The sequence below is a fragment of the Maniola jurtina genome, chromosome 15, assembly GCF_905333055.1.
Source record: "Maniola jurtina chromosome 15, ilManJurt1.1, whole genome shotgun sequence".
Classification (NCBI taxonomy): Eukaryota; Metazoa; Arthropoda; class Insecta; order Lepidoptera; family Nymphalidae; genus Maniola; species Maniola jurtina.
Genome location: NC_060043.1, coordinates 11,978,133 through 11,994,376, shown reverse-complemented (window position 1 = coordinate 11,994,376; position 16,244 = coordinate 11,978,133). Strand labels below are relative to the sequence as shown.

The 16,244-nt window shown below is 39.0% G+C and overlaps 1 protein-coding gene across 1 annotated transcript in view; it reads left to right on the top strand.

Moving 5' to 3' along the window:
• Positions 1 to 16,244, top strand: part of LOC123872789 (protein kinase C, brain isozyme) — a 193,850-nt gene that overhangs the window by 33,914 nt on the left and 143,692 nt on the right. The gene's annotated exons all lie outside the window — the stretch shown is intronic.

Sequence of the window (16,244 nt, the reverse complement as noted above, 5' to 3'; positions counted from 1 at the left end):
GCATGACTTTATCGTATGACGTCTATGAATACGTTATATGTATCAGGCTCGCTAATACCAGAAAAATTGTAAGGTTAGCTAGTTTCCTACGAAACGATGTCACCATAAAGCGTCCACTAGTAGGTTGCGTGGTTTTCGGAATATTTTTACACTATAAGTACATTTATATTTTACATTTTATCAATTAAGTTGTCTTTAATCACGTATCATATTTTTGACCCCCGACCGAAAAAGAGGGGTGTTATAAGTTTGACGTGTGTGTCTGTGTATATGTGTATGTCTGTGGCATCGTAGCTCCTGAACTAATGAACCGATTTTAATTTAGTTTTTTTGTTTGAAAGGTGGCTTGATCGAGAGTGTTCTTAGCTATAATCCAAGACAATCGGTTCAGCCGTTTGAAAGTTATCAGCTCTTTTCTAGTTACTGTAATCTTCACTTGTCGGGGGTGTTATAAATTTTTAATTTACACTTGTCATGTATTTAACGCGAATAAAGAATTTTTGGAGAACCATTGATTTTGAAAGAGCCACCCCTGTTTATTCTAGGTGGAGAACACTTGAAAATACAAATTCTGCGTATTCCGTTCTATTTTCTTGAAGACCTATCTTTTTTTGAGGAAATAGGTAAACAATATAACATTATCTATCTTTTATCCACCACACTATTCCACTACAAGTTTCCGGGTTACTTTTGGTATGTGATCCCGAAATTCCTCAAAGTTATAAATATCCATGTAGTGACCCGCATTTACCCTTTGTCAGCGTGAACGACCTTTGTTCGACGTTTAAAAAACCATCATCACATTCTAAGCGGAAGTTTATATGTGCGGGCTTCTAAGTTCTACTGCGATTTAGACTCATCATAAACTACTGCAGGTATCATTTTCTACGGGGAATCGTAAAAAGAATGGTATTGTTTTTGGATTAGTTAATTTATTTAGTTAAGTTTAGAATACCTGTAATAGTTGTTGTAGTTAATAGTTTTCCCCTGATTTTTTTTCCCGTATTTTCATAGTTCTGTGTGGCGATAATAAGTGTTAAATATTAGTGTTTTTCAACTTTACAGCTCTCATTGATTATATTTTAAATGGGTTTGACACACAGACTGACTGGACGCAACTGTGAGGGTTTGTAGGGTTTCGTACCTCAAAAGGAAAAAGGAACCCTATACGAGTTTCTTCTGATTCTTCGTTGTCTGTCTGTCGTGTCTGTCAAGAAACCTATACCGAGTGCGAGTCCACCTTGCACTTTACCGTTTTTTTTCTTGTTTTGTGTCTATCTATCTATCTGATAAACACCACTTTCCGCGGTCGGGTAAAATAAGCTTGCATTAAACATACGATTGCCGTCACTTTATCGAATCCTCTCGCGTGTATATTTAGGCCTATATTAACTCCTCCATTGTTTAAGAACAAAACACAATTTGAGAGATCCCGAGCATCACTTATCTGTAAGAACCTTCTCGATTGTTTCTCTAACCTTCCTGCGGTTAAGACTGTATTAATATAAACGCTGAAATAATATTATTGTACTGGAAAAGAGGAATCGTACGAAGCGATTTGCATGTTCGTTTCCAATACGCATTGCTAGAATACTTAGTGGACAAGGCGTACTATTGAAGAATACGCCAATAGATACAAAGCATAATATTGTTACAATAATCTATCTTCCTTGACATTAGAATTATTTTTTATTAGACATTATATTTCATTTATTAACCCCCGACCCAAAAAGAGGGATGTTATAAGTTTGACGTGTGTATCTGTCTGTGGCATCATAGCTCCTAAACAAATCAACCGATTTTAATTAGGTTTTTTTGTTTGAAAGGTGGCTTAATCGAGAGTATTCTTAGCAGGCTATAATCGAAGAAAATCGGTTCAGCCGTTTGAAAGTTATCAGCTCTTTTTTAGTTTTCTTATAGAGGTTTTTGTGTCAGGGGTTTTTAAATTTTAAGTTATTCTTTTTTAATTATTATTGTAATAGTAGAAAATATTGCATAACTAAATTGCATTGCTAAATATGGCTGTTCTTATTATAAGCCAGACCAGTGTAGATAAATAAATTTTTACTTACCTTGCAATAAATAGATTTAGAATTGAATAAAATAGATTTTATTCAAATAAACTTTTACAAGTGCTTTTGAATCGTCAAAATAATTGACCACTGGTTCGGAATGCCGTTTTTTTGACTGATTGATAGAATATAGAAGCCTTTCCGATCTCCATTTTCCCCGCTAGTTTAATATTGGGCCTTCGCGTTATGCGACATTCCACAACATTTCATTGTCGCCAATCGCCAGTACCACAATAGAAGCTACAATGTGGACGTAGGTCGTACTAATGCGGAACACGTGCCACTGCCATTGCAGCTGCGTGAACAATGTGCTACCGGAAATGTGGATAGTTCACACATTTTATATTATTCCCGGGAACTACTTATTCAAGTTATCTATACTAATAAATAAAATTGGAGTGTCTGTCTGTAATTTCGAAATAACTACCACATATTAAGGTCATATGGTTATTTGAACGATACCATGACTGAATCACACGTTTTTAAAATTTTTGTCTGTCTGTCTGTCTGTCTGTCTGTCTGTCTGTTTGAAAAGGCTAATCTTCGGAACGGCTGAACCGATTTTAACGGGATTTTCACATACAAGTAGAGGATTGACCAGGGTGTAACATAGGCTACTTTTTAACCGACTTTCAAGAAGGGAGTTGTGTTTTCTACCTATGTACACCGAAATCTCCGAGATTTCTGAACCGATTTGCGTCATTTCTTTTTTAATCGATAGAGGAACTTTGCGACATTGTTTCGTAAAAAATTTGGATTCCAACTTCTCAATCCTGATGCTGCAGAGGATCTGACCAATCCACGCGGGCGAAGCTGCGGGCATCAGCTAGTTTTTTATATTTGATGACAAATTTTGTTTTTGACTGATTTATTTCCGTACCTAAGTGACGATACAGTCTTTAGGCAGTTGTCACTTAGTAAAATTCATAATTAATTTATTTATGGCCTAATACACATTACAGTACATAATATTATGGATACATTTTAACACAAATCAGCATGTTTCGCGGTAAGCGGTGTTTATCTCAATACTATGATGAATTTTTGACCTGGTGTAAACTTTGAAACTACACATTTTTACGGAAATCTGACAATCCACAAACATAGATATTTGCTTCTAGAACTTGTCTACAAAATTTCATTGAGTTTGATTGGTTAATATTCAAAGAAAACCAAACTATGTTTATATAAAAAGCGCAGGGGTACGAGTGAGGTATATTTCTTTTAAGACTGATCCTTCGCGTCGTGTCTTCATATGACCCCAGTGGACAGGCAGCATAAGGACCCTAAGCACATATTCAATACGTTGTAAGTGTTTCAGTCCCGTGTCTAGAACGTTACGAGCGGGAAAGGTCTGACCGCACTTATCATAAATAACCCAGTTCCCAGTTCTTTGTTACAATACGTTTCCGCTACATTTCACTGTCGCCACAGTAAGGGCTTCTACAAGTCGCAGACTTTTGTTCGTCCGATTGAATCTACTTTGTAGACACATAATTTGCGAGAAAGTTGTTGCACTGAATGTGCTATTGCACTACCTATGCTATACAAATGACAAAACGCCACTAGTTTTAGTATGAGATTTTAGGATTCTAGTTACGAAACACAATGTTGTGTTTGCATACCTGAATCTTAAAATCCTAACTTTCTCTCCATAAATCATGTAATCAAAACTTAACTAAATATTAATCCATAATATAATCTATCTCCATTCTTAATTTCAGCCAAATTCTTCTAGTAGTTTTTTGCGTGAAAGAGTAACAAATATACTCACACTCACTCACACACACACACACACACACACATAAATTTTCGCCTTTATAATATTAGTGTGATACCACTCTTCTTTTTAATGTGTCCAAAAAATTTGAGGATTCGCAGTTGTGCAAGCGACGAATGCTTTTGGATTATTTTTAGTTCTTCCAGTATATTTAAAGATCTAAAGTCTACCGTCTGTGGGATGCCTGCTAATAAGGGTAACTTTGTCGCGATTATATGTGAGTAGCGGCACGTGTAGTGTTGACACCAGACACTTTAGCCTTGCGTGGAATGATTAAATGTTCTGTGAGACTTGCACTTTAATTAAATATGAAATTTTAACATAAAATGTACTGAAGTTTTTAGAATGCGCTCTTGTAACTGCCGAGTGCTAACAGTTCTTGGTGTCATGATGATTAACCCTTCGCCGGCCCACTACTGAGTACGATCTCCTTTCAAAATGAGAAGGGCTTAGGCCAAGGCCACGCTGGCTTAGTAAATTTTTCTCAAACTTTGAGAACATAATGGAGAACTCTCAAGCATGCAGGTTCACTCCAGATTGGCAATGCATTGTTGCAACAAGAATGACATAAATTCAGACATTCAAAAGAATTGCGATTGTAATAATGATTGAAGCTTTTACGGAATTGACCTACTGGTTTGCTCACGATGTTTTCCTTCACCATCAAAGGCAGTTATATTTAATTGCCTAAAACGCACCTATTAACACCGAGAAATTAGAAGTGCCTGCCCGGGATAGAACCCCCGATCTCCCAAAAAGAAGGCCCAAGTCTTAACCACTAAACTATCACTGCTTTTATACAAGCCTTGCGCGTAATCATTACTTTAATGTTTTGTAAAACTTGTACTTTAATTAAGTGTGAGATTTTAACGTAAAATGTACCTACTGTAGCTTTTAGAATGCGCTCTTTGCCGAGTGCCAACAGTTCTTTGTGTAAATCATCTAAATTAAAAAATTGAGGTCGGGAGATTTTTTCGTGCCCTGTTTTCGGATTGCTTTGTTTTGAAGTTAAAGGTTTGTGCAGCATTTCCGGGTACATTGATTTAGTATAATGAAGTATGTACTTATTGTAAGTACCTATCTAAATTCAAATTCAAAATATTTTTATTCAATTAGACTTTTACAAGTACTTTTGAATCGTTAAGAGCATCTACCACTGGTTTGGAATGCCTGTATTCTACAACTGTAAATTAAAAATTTATAACACCCCCGACAAGTGAAGGTTACAGTAACTAGAAAAGAGCTGATAACTTTCAAACGGCTGAACCTATTTTCTTGGATTATAGCTAAGAACACTTTTGATCAAGCCACCTTTCAAACAAAAAAACCAAATTAAAATCGGTTCATTAGTTTAGGAACTACGATGCCGCACACAGATACACACGTCAAACTTATAACACCCCTCTTTTTGGGTCGGGGGTTAATGAAGTATATGTATAAGCTAGTACCTCACCCGCGACACGGTTATCCCTGAGTGCTATAGGCTATAAACCATATCGGTATGTACCAGGGACGAAGTCGCGAACAAAATCTATTATTATATGAGTAGCAAATAGCAAACCAAATTAATTTCTATCACGCGGTACTTTATGCTAAAACAATTCGTAATTAACACGACTGCCCAGCAATTTAGAAGTTATGGTGGAATAAAGAAACTTACATACAAACGTGAACCCTGAAAACATTTCACTCCTTTTTTTGGGCTATCGGTAATAACGTACAAGTAGATTTATTTCATGTACTTAGAATTTTCTTCGAATTATATTTAGGTACCTTTGCTTTATGGCGCAAGGAAAAACGGACAAAATTTTGCTGGCGCATCTCAAATGTTCAAAATTATGCTTTTAAAACAAATTCATGCTCTAAAATTCCGACCATATTTCGTTTTAACGTGTGCATATTTTAATGAAAATTCTCCTGAGATATTATTTTCAAGGTAGAGCATCAAAACACTCCCGGCGCGGTGCAGACATTACGTTTAGGTATGCCCTCTACAAATAGTTCTGCTGTTTGGAAAAATTGCATTCCTCACACATTTTACACCGCGGCGATGATTTACACAATATTCTCTATGTCTTTCATAATAGACTAAGATCCAGCGCGTGCCAGACCTTCGTTATTTTATAAAAGCTGAAAGTTTCTCTGCGTATTGTCCCCAACACAAGGAGGAACGATCATTGACTATGAAGTTTGGAACAGGTAATAAAGGTGTATAATATCTTACGTCAAATTTAAAGTCAATTTTTTTTTATATTTTCTTTGGAATATTAGAAATCAGGTCATGTATTACCAGACACGTATCGTGGCAACCCCCTGCCAGGCACCGTTAAACTTTCAGGGGGTTGCTACGACTATGTTAAAACAAGTGATATTTAATTACTTGAAACGCACATAACCCTGAAAAGTTAGAGGTGCGTGTCCGGGATCGAACCCCCGACCTCGGATTAGGAGGCGGACGTTTAATTTACTACTAGGCTATCACAGCTTAACACGAAGTATTAAAGAAGCTTAAATTTAATCAAGACAGGATAAGACTTCCGTTAACGCGAGACTAGATCCGAAATACTTAAAGCAAATCCACTAGACTGGAAGGGATTTCTCCTAAAGAATGGCAGAGTTTCTTCAAACGAATTTCGCTTAGTCAGAAGGACAGGATAAAAACAGTGAAAAAACTATTAATCGAGAGTAATCGAGGTATTGACCGTCGCAAATTGTTATTGGGCTAAAATCTAAGCTTGGGGAATTTCAGCTAATATTCGTAATCCTTAAAATCATATCGGCTAGTATTACGGAATTATCTACGAAGTTACAGCTAACTATTGATGGAGTTAATCGTCCTTCCCGTTGACCGTCGCAAATCGTTATGGGTTAAAGAAGTACTCTTGGGGAATTTAAGCTACTTACGAGTAATACTCGTAATCCTCAAAAGCGTATCGTCCAGTCTAAATACTTCATAGTAAACCCTCTGAACTCCCCAACCTCACTCCATGAAGCCCTCGGCAACCTGGGTGGTCTACTCGGCTTCTGGAGCGAGCTTGGATGGCTGGAGTGCAGACTTCGGCGGGAACATTACGTTGGCCTACTCTCTGATTCAAGTAAGCCAAGGTTCCAAATCGCATTCTGAAGTGACGTTTTGGTTTCAGTAGGCTTCAAAGTTATGACTCATGTAATCTTAAACAAGTTGTGTGGAATTTTCTGAATCCTTACATTTTCTAAGCATAAATAGTTACAAACAATATTATTAAGTATAGATGACTTCTAACAGTCTCTAAAGAGCCTCAATAGCTCAACGGTTATAGGAGTGGACTGAATTCCGAAAGGTCGGCGGTTCAAACCCCAGCCGTTACACTATTGTCGTACCCACTCTTAGCACAAGCTTTACGCTTAGTTGGAGGGGAAAGGGGAATGTTAGTCATGATTAAAAATTGCTAATATTCTTTAAAAAAAAAAAACGGTCAAAATTTAACTCTGATATGGGATAAATAGGTGCTGTGTTGTGCTGTACTCATTTCTTAATAAGGATACGTTTTTGATTAGATATGCAACGCCTCGTCCATTGAGTTAATTGGGACCAGTTGACAATAACGCGCGTCCATTTGCGTCTATTTACGGACGAGCAATCATGGCCAGCTCTATGACAAAACTATCCAATTCAAAACCATTCAGAACATGCTTGCTAGTATTTCGGAGCATTTAGAGCGCAATCATCCGATCCGAGTCAGTGAAAATACGGATATAAAAAAACTCGGACTGAACTCGGATATTGCTTACGCACTAATCCGATCTCTGATCCAAATCTATGCTATTCAGCGGACATCTTTCTATCTACGTCACACGTCCGATTTGAATCCGAGACACATCCGATATTCTCACGGATGACGGAGGGAACTCGGATGACGGAAGTCGGAGCTAGTGCGTAAGCTACCATACAAATAGTTCTATGACAACTTCGGAACGAATTTTCACGGATTCGGATCGGATGGAGTGCATAATCGCCCATAGAATTAATTTGGTTGTTTTGAATAGTCATTTAACTTTAGCATTCTACTAGCATTAAATTAGGTTTCTACTAATATTTTATCATTAAATATGTTATCATTAAACATGTTATGGTATTACTTACGTATCCATACTATAATATTATAAATGCGAAAGTGTGTCTGTCTGTCTGCTACGTTTTCAAGGCCCAATCGCTGAACCGATTTTAATGAAGTTTGGTACAGACTTGGGACTCATCTCGGGGAAGGACATAGGCTCCTTTTAATCCCGGAAAATCAAAGAGTTCCTACGGTATTTAAAAAAATCTAAATCCACGCCGGCGAAGCCGCGGGCATCCCCTAGTTTAAGATAAGTGGATGAAATTAGCGAGATCAATCAGCCCAGTTACCATCAGTGTGGCAACATCAAAATATTCCAAGTTATGGAAGAAAACAATCTCGTTTTTTTTGTATCACCATTCCCACTTTTAATAAGTGGAATATATTTATTCGAGTGAGTACCTATTTAGTTTGATAAATGATTTCTTACAGAAACAAAAAATACTTACCAACTCATTTTCCTTTGTCTTTTTAACTTGGCCTATTTTCATAATGACTTTTCTATTCAGCCCCTTTTTAGGTTTAACTACTATGAATCTACATTTCTACTGAGTTTTCTATTTCTATATAAGTAATAAGTATAGTAAAAAAAATTCTTTAAATAAATACTTTAAAGGATTTATATGTTAAACCCGTAGTATGTAGTTTGCGAAGCTGAACTGGCAATGAGCGGGGCACATTAGTTCGGAGAAGTGATAAGACATTGGGGTCTTAAAGTGCTTGAGTGGGGACGTCACACCGGAAAGCGCAGCGCTGGCAGACCTCAAGATGGAGTCCGTGTTGTAGACCTCCTTACAAGATGGAGTCCATCTTATGGGAGTTCCATTTGATGGATAAATGACGTCAAACGGAAACGAGTCGCTGATGTGACCTGGCGGTGTACGATTGCAGAATGTGGAAGTTCTTACAATGACCATACAAGACCTATGTCACGGTAATAATGTTCAGCAGTGGACGGCTATCGCTTGACGAAGACCACGGCAACACTTATTATTATCTTGATTAATGAGTGCCCCCACGCCCATGCGTATACGGAGTGTAACCAGAACGCTAGCAAAAACGAAGACGAGGCGATAATACTGATGGTTACTGATAAAAAAAACTACGAAAAATAATTAAAAAAAATCTTGTAGGTTCACATTATATTGCAAATAAAACATCTGTCTGGTGCTAGAGGTCAACGAACGTTACGTAAATAGGCCACTCGATGTCAATGCCGCGTCTTAGGTGGAGCATTGACCCGAGTTTTGCACGCTATACATTGCGAGTTTGAAAAAAAAATTGGTTGTCTGTAAAGTCGGTTTACTTACGATAGTTGAACGTGACAACAAAAGCCGATTGTGCTTCTTTGTCGCTCGTTCCGCGCTCTCGCTTGCACTTCAAGCCTTACATGGAACGCCTCAGAGCGAGGTAACGCCGCATGAGTCATGTTTTTAACCCCCGACCCAAAAAGAGGGGTGTTATAAGTTTGACGTATGTATCTGTGTGTCTGTGTATCTGTGTATCTGTCTGTGGCATCGTAGCGCCTAAACGAATGAACCGATTTTAATTTACTTTTTTTTGTTTGAAAGGTGGCTTGATCGAGAGTGTTCTTAGCTATAATCCAAAAAAATTGGTTCAGCCGTTTAAGAGTTATCAGCTCTTTTCTAGTTTTCTTGTAGAAAAGAAGGTTAGATAACCGTTAGGTTCATAATATTATGTCAATTGAAAAATGTCAAGCTGTCAAGATGGACGTTGCCTGAATACATAATTATTTATTTAAAAATGATGTTTTGGAAAACTCAGATACTTTAGATCGTAGGAATGGGATAGTCCAAGAAAATCAGTTCAGCCGTTTGAAAGTTATCAGGTCTTTTCGGTCTTTTCTAGTTACTATAACCTTCACTTGTCGGGGGTGTTATAAATTTTTAATTTACACTTGTTTCGTGCGTGCAGCCGGCTCTATCGAATTATAAGACGTTGTCACGTCAAAAAACACTAAAACTAAAAAGGCAATGGTTATTGGCATTGGATTATACAGTATAATAAAACGCTAAGTTTTTGTTCGCATTCTGGTTACATCCTGTATGCCCTTTTTTCCCTCATTCACCCAGGTAGAAGTTGACACATTCCAAATATAAAATATTTGCCAGTGCCACCCTATTTCCGGCAATTTCCGGTACGGAAGTGACCATTAGTGAAAGGGAAAACGTGAATCAATATTTACTTTGCGACAAATGTACGATATTGTACAATCACATTTTTAATGAAATCATACTTGTACTTTTCCAGATTTATTAACCCCAGACCCAAAAAGAGGGGTGTTATAAGTTTGACTTGTGTATTTGTGTATCTGTGTATCTGTCTGTGGTATCGTCGCTCCTAAACTAATGAACCGATTTTAATTTAGTTTTTTTTTTGTTTGAAAGGTGGCTTGAACGAGAGTGTTCTTAGCTATAATCCAAGAAAACGAAATTAAAATCGAATAGTAGCTACGATGCCACAGACAGATACACAGATACACACGTCAAACTTATAACACCCCTCTTTTTGGGTCGGGGGTTAAAAATCAGAACACAATACAAATGGCACTAAATTATTAAAATCTTAAACAAAGATGAGTATAATAGATATGTCTGGTGCCTAAACCCGCTTAATGATTTGACTCTCAGAGTTACAAGTACGGCAAGATGAACGGATTAACTTGAGTCTTGATACGAGCACAAAGGTTTTTGTTAAGGTTGTAGAGATTACGTCTCGGCAGGTTTTATCCGTGTAACCTTCGTATAACACTTAATTAGATGAACGAACTACTAAGGTTCAAATCTATTTAGCGCACTTTGTGTTTCCTGACTTAAGACACTGTTAAAACGAGACAGCGTTATACCGCTGGCATAAATCTGTCTCGTTTTAACCGAAACTTAAGTCTAAGAAAAGTCAACTTCGCTTTTTTAACCCCCGACTCAAAAAGAGGGGCGTTATAAGTTTAACGTGTGTATCTGTCTGTGGCATCGTAGCTCCTAAACTAATGAACCGATTTAAATTTAGTTTTTTTTGTTTGAAAGGTGGCTTGATCCAGAGCGTTCTTAGCTATATTTCCAAAAAAATTGGTTCAGCCGTTTAAAATTATCAGCTCTTTTCTAGTTACTGTAACCTTTACTTGTCGGGGGTGTTATAAATTTTTAATTTACACTTGTAAAACCATACTTCCATACTATAATATTATAATACCATACCATTTATCTATCAGGATTTACATGAAATTTAATTTGAACGTTTCATTCGTGTATATTGAACTGCACGTCCGTTCCTTTTCCCTGCAATAAGATTTAATTTCGAAGAAATCTCTTTCATATCCCTTGCTGCATCAACACCAAATTGAACTCTACTCCAAGGTGTTAGGCATTAAAATTCAGTGGCAATGATAACAGTTTTGTGTGACGGCAGATGATTCTCATTATTATTAGTTACATCGCTGTAACGCTTTTATGACTCGTTTTCGTATTTGAGGATCTTGCGTCGTTTGAAATAAGTACTGTTAAACGTGTTAGTGGCTTTTATGATACTATAGTTAAAAAACAAATAGGGTATTGGATTGTAGTAGGTAATAAAATGATGTGATGTTTTACATAGCAGTAGTTGATGGGGCTAGAATTCAATATTATAGAAAATAATTTAAAAAAATCCGGCTACTTTTTCATGTGTTCAGTTCAGCGCGCGACATGCGTGCGTACGGACGTGTTTCAGTACGAATTGAGTAAAATTATAAAAAATGAGTACCACATGCAATGGATGCAGTGCTATGATTTATGACATATTGTATATGGAGTGTGCACAAGAAAAATGTAAGAAAATTTACCACCTCAAGTGCTTGGCTTTATCAAAGAAGCAGTTCGAGGAGTTCACGGAGGAGTACAAAGCAAATTGGAGATGTCCCGAGTGCATGCGAGCTGTCCCAAAAGGGAATAACTCTGATACACCGGTCCGAGGAAGCTTCATGAATAAGACGTTTACTCCGAGCAGCTGCTACGTCAACACGGAGCGTGGGAATCGTATCGTTCTGGAGGAAACAAGGATTGACACGGAAGATAAGCTGCTCGAAGAGCTGCGGGAGTTCCGTTGGGAAATGAAATCTCAGCTAGAAGAGCAGAAGAAAGAATATAAGCTACTCCTAGATAAATATAATACAGTGGAAGTTGAGTTGCGGGAGATTAAAAAGTTTATGAAGGTAGTTTTGGAAAAAGTTAACGCAGTGGATTTGTTAGAAGCTACAGTTAAAGGTTATTTAGGAAGGGAGGAATGTGTCGAGACTGCTCCTAGTACGGAACGGGAGGCTAGTAAGGAACAATCGCAAGTATGTAAAGAGCCAGTGCTATCTTTTGTAAACGCCGTTAAACAGCAGGTAGTTGAAAAAAAGTGTATGGCCACGAAACAAGCGTGTGAAGTTATTGAAGGTGAGAGAACTCAGAATATCAGTATGGAAAAAAGCACCAAAAATTCCAGGATGATTGAAGAGGAAGAGAAAAACACAGAAAAAAATGGAACTTGGACAGTAGTTAATAGAAGGAGAAGTAGATATCCCAATACCGAAGTAAAAAAGGGAGGAAGTATGCAGAATACTGAAATAAGAGGGATGGAAAAGAAAAAATTTTTACACGTTTGGCGGCTGCAGAAGGACACCACTGTAGAAAATTTGGAAAAATTTATTAAAGATATAGTGAAGGAAGTACCGCTCAAAATTGACAAAATAAAACATAAAACAGAGCGAGATTATGCCTCATTTATTATAGGGTTGCCAGAGAGCAAATATGACCAATTGTGTCAGCCAGATGTTTGGCCGGTTAACGTGGAATTTTGTGAATGGGTGTGGTTTCGTAGGACAGCCAACCACCCGAGATCAGAAGCCAAAAAGCCAGAATAATATTATTGAAATATTTTACCAAAATGTAAGAGGGCTTCGAACAAAATTGGAGGACTTTATAGCATCGATTTCGGCTTCTAGTGCAGATTTGTTTGCAATCACGGAAACAGGTTGCAACAAATCTATTTACGATGCAGAGATAATTCCGCCTGGTTACACTATTATAAGGTGTGACCGAGCGGATGGACGTAAGCAGGGCGGCGCGTTTCTCGTGGCCACACCGCACTTCGAACTGCGGCGAGTACACAGTGACGTCAACATCGACGCTCATTCTTTCGAACTAGTTTGTGCGAGTGTCTATAGGCGCGAACGATTCTTGTTTTTATTATGTACAGTTTACATACCGCCTAGCGCTAGGGATACGGAATATATGGTATTGTTTAGTATTATTGAGGAATACTGTAGAAAATTTAGTGAAGTAATAGTTGTAGGAGATTTTAACCTATACTCGTGTTCTACGGCTATCAATAATTATTTTGAGTACTTTCAAACCTATTGTGAGTTCATTCAGAGTAACAAAGTAGGTAATTGTAATGGCAGGTATCTGGACTTAGTTTTAAGTTCGCTTTCGACGGGTGGGACGGTGAGCGTGCGCGCGGCGGCGGCGCCGCTCGTGCCGGTGGACGCGCATCACCCACCTCTCGAGATTGCGGTCGCCTTGCCCTCGCGTCGGCGGACTGACGCGTGTCCACCTGACGCGACCATACCTACGAGCATATCTCCAGCCCCTACAGGTTGGAATTTCTATAAGGCTGACTTCCCATCGTTATATTCGGCTATTGCGGCGGTAGACTGGTCTGTATTGTATGACTTAGATTTGGACGAAAGCTTGAACCGTTTTTATGACATTTTTACATCTATTATCGATAACAACGTTCCGAAAAAAAAGCGAAGTCCAGTAACATCGAGGTACATTTACCCCGAATGGTACACGGTTGAAATAATTCGCAACATAGAAATGAAGGCGAAGCTTCACCGGCGGTATAAGGCGAGTAAGTCCAGGGATGATTACGAAGCGTTCGCTCAGTGTAGGGCGAAGGTCAAAGCAATGATAGATTTTGCTCACCGGCACTACAGGCATCGAGTTCAGAACCAGCTATTAAAGGATCCGATGTCGTTCTGGAACTACGCCAAATCTAAAAGAAGTAGTAGGGGTCCGCAAAAAATTTTAAAGAACGGGGTATTGTTGACTGACGAGCAATGCGCTGTAGAGTTCGGCAAGTATTTTCATTCAGTCTATAGTTCAGAACGAGCCGAATTGAATGTTAACGCAGCCGTAGCGGCAGCTGGTGGAGAGAACGGAGCGGCGCGGGTGCACATAGATGGATTGACCTTAGATGAGGTAAAACAGGCACTTAAAAAACTGAAGCCCAAGAAATCAGCGGGGCCGGATGGCATACCACCTTATGTTTTTAAAGACTGTCGATCTGTCCTGGCCGAGCCGTTACTTCACATATACAATCAGTGTCTGAAGGCAGCTGTGTTTCCCGAGAGGTGGAAAGTGACACGAGTCGTTCCAGTACCGAAAGGTGGAGGGGGAACACAAGTGGAGGGGTACAGGCCAGTGGCAGTGTTGTCGGCTCCGGCGAAAGTATTAGAATCGGCCATTCACAGCAGTATTTACACTCAGGTTAGCGCGCAACTATCCGACTCTCAGCATGGATTTCGTTCTTCGAGAAGCACTACCAGCAACCTCCTCGGCTATATGTCTCATATAGTTCCAGCAGTTGATGGTGGGGCCCAGGCTGATGTAGCATACTTCGATTTTCGAAAAGCCTTTGATTTAGTCGATAACGATGTATTGCTCAAAAAGTTAGCATCAGTCGGGTTCACTCCACATTTACTTAACTTTTTTGCGAGTTATATGAGAGATAGGCAGCAATATGTGGAATATAAAGGCCGCAAGTCCGAACGGTATTTCACAAGGTCTGGTGTCAGTCAGGGCAGCAACCTAGGACCCTTGCAGTTTATTTTAACACGTTAAACGCCATGGGGGTCACCGGTGACCTCACCCTTCCTCTATCATAGCGCCATGGGGGTCACCGGTGACCTCAACGTATAGTCATTCATATTCAAACTACTTTTTCTCGCCGCCGGCCATACTGACTGTTACTTTATTCGTACTCCGTGACCGGCACGGCGCTGTAGAACTATACTGCGCAGTGGGACAAACATACCTTGTAAGGAATTGAAAAAATGAAAGATAGCGAAAAAAGTAACCAAAATAAAAATTCAGGATATATAATTCAAATTAGTCTTTATTATTTTAACGAAAATTAGCAGTCTTTATTTTTTAATGAAATACAAACATAAAAATCAGTTTTACTGAAAAATAAAATAAAGTGTAGCGGGTGGCCGGCGGGGTGGCCGGCGCGGCGCCGGGTACCGGAAAATATATTTTCTGTATTTGTGCGCCATGGGGTGCACCGGTGACCTCAGCTATGTATTTGACTGTAACTATGTAACCCATGTACAGAATTGAATAAAACTTATTTTCTATACGTATCGTAACATAATAAACAAATTACGACCAAAAGTATTTTTACGATTTTTATTTTTTTCTATCGGCGTTTAACGTGTTAATGATAAACGATCTGCCGCAGGTGGTCCAGGATGCTAAATGCTTGTTGTTTGCGGACGATCTCAAGCTCTCTCTGGCTGTACATGGCGAACATGACTGTGTGAAGCTGCAGCAGGATATAGACAGAGTAGTGACATGGAGCCAGGATAACCTTTTACAGTTTAATAGCTCCAAATGTTCAATCATCACTTTCTCTAAGTTACGGGCCCCTATTTGTTATAATTATAATATGGATGGGACACCAATGCTGAGAGTTTCAGAAGTCAAAGACTTAGGAGTCAGGTTAAATGCTGAGCTTTCGTTTCGTGATCATATTATACAATGTTGTAAGAAAGCTTACAGAAATCTGGGTTTCTTGCTTCGTACCGTTGGTGGTTTCACTAACATAAGGGCTGTTACTGCATTATACAATGCGTTGGTAAGGAGTCAACTGGAAAGTAATGCAGTCGTTTGGGCTCCACATGAAGCTAAGTATAGCCTTATGTTAGAGCGGGTGCAGAACAAATTTGTCAGGTTCTTGTACATGAGGCTTTATGGGGTTTACCCATTCTACCCATTGATGTACCCTACGTTATTTGTTCTGGGTATGGTCGGGTACAATGAGATAAGGTCTAGAAGGGAACTCGCGCTTGTTCTATATATATTTAAAATAATAAGAGGCAAGTTATTTAATGCGGACGTATTAGGACAGGTGAGCCTTAGAGTGCCGGACCGGTACGTGTGGCGGAGGCGCAGGCCGCCGCTGCTGGCGCTGCCGCAAGGGCGCACCAATTTGCTGAACAAGGCGCCGCTGGCGCGCGCTCTTGGTACTCTT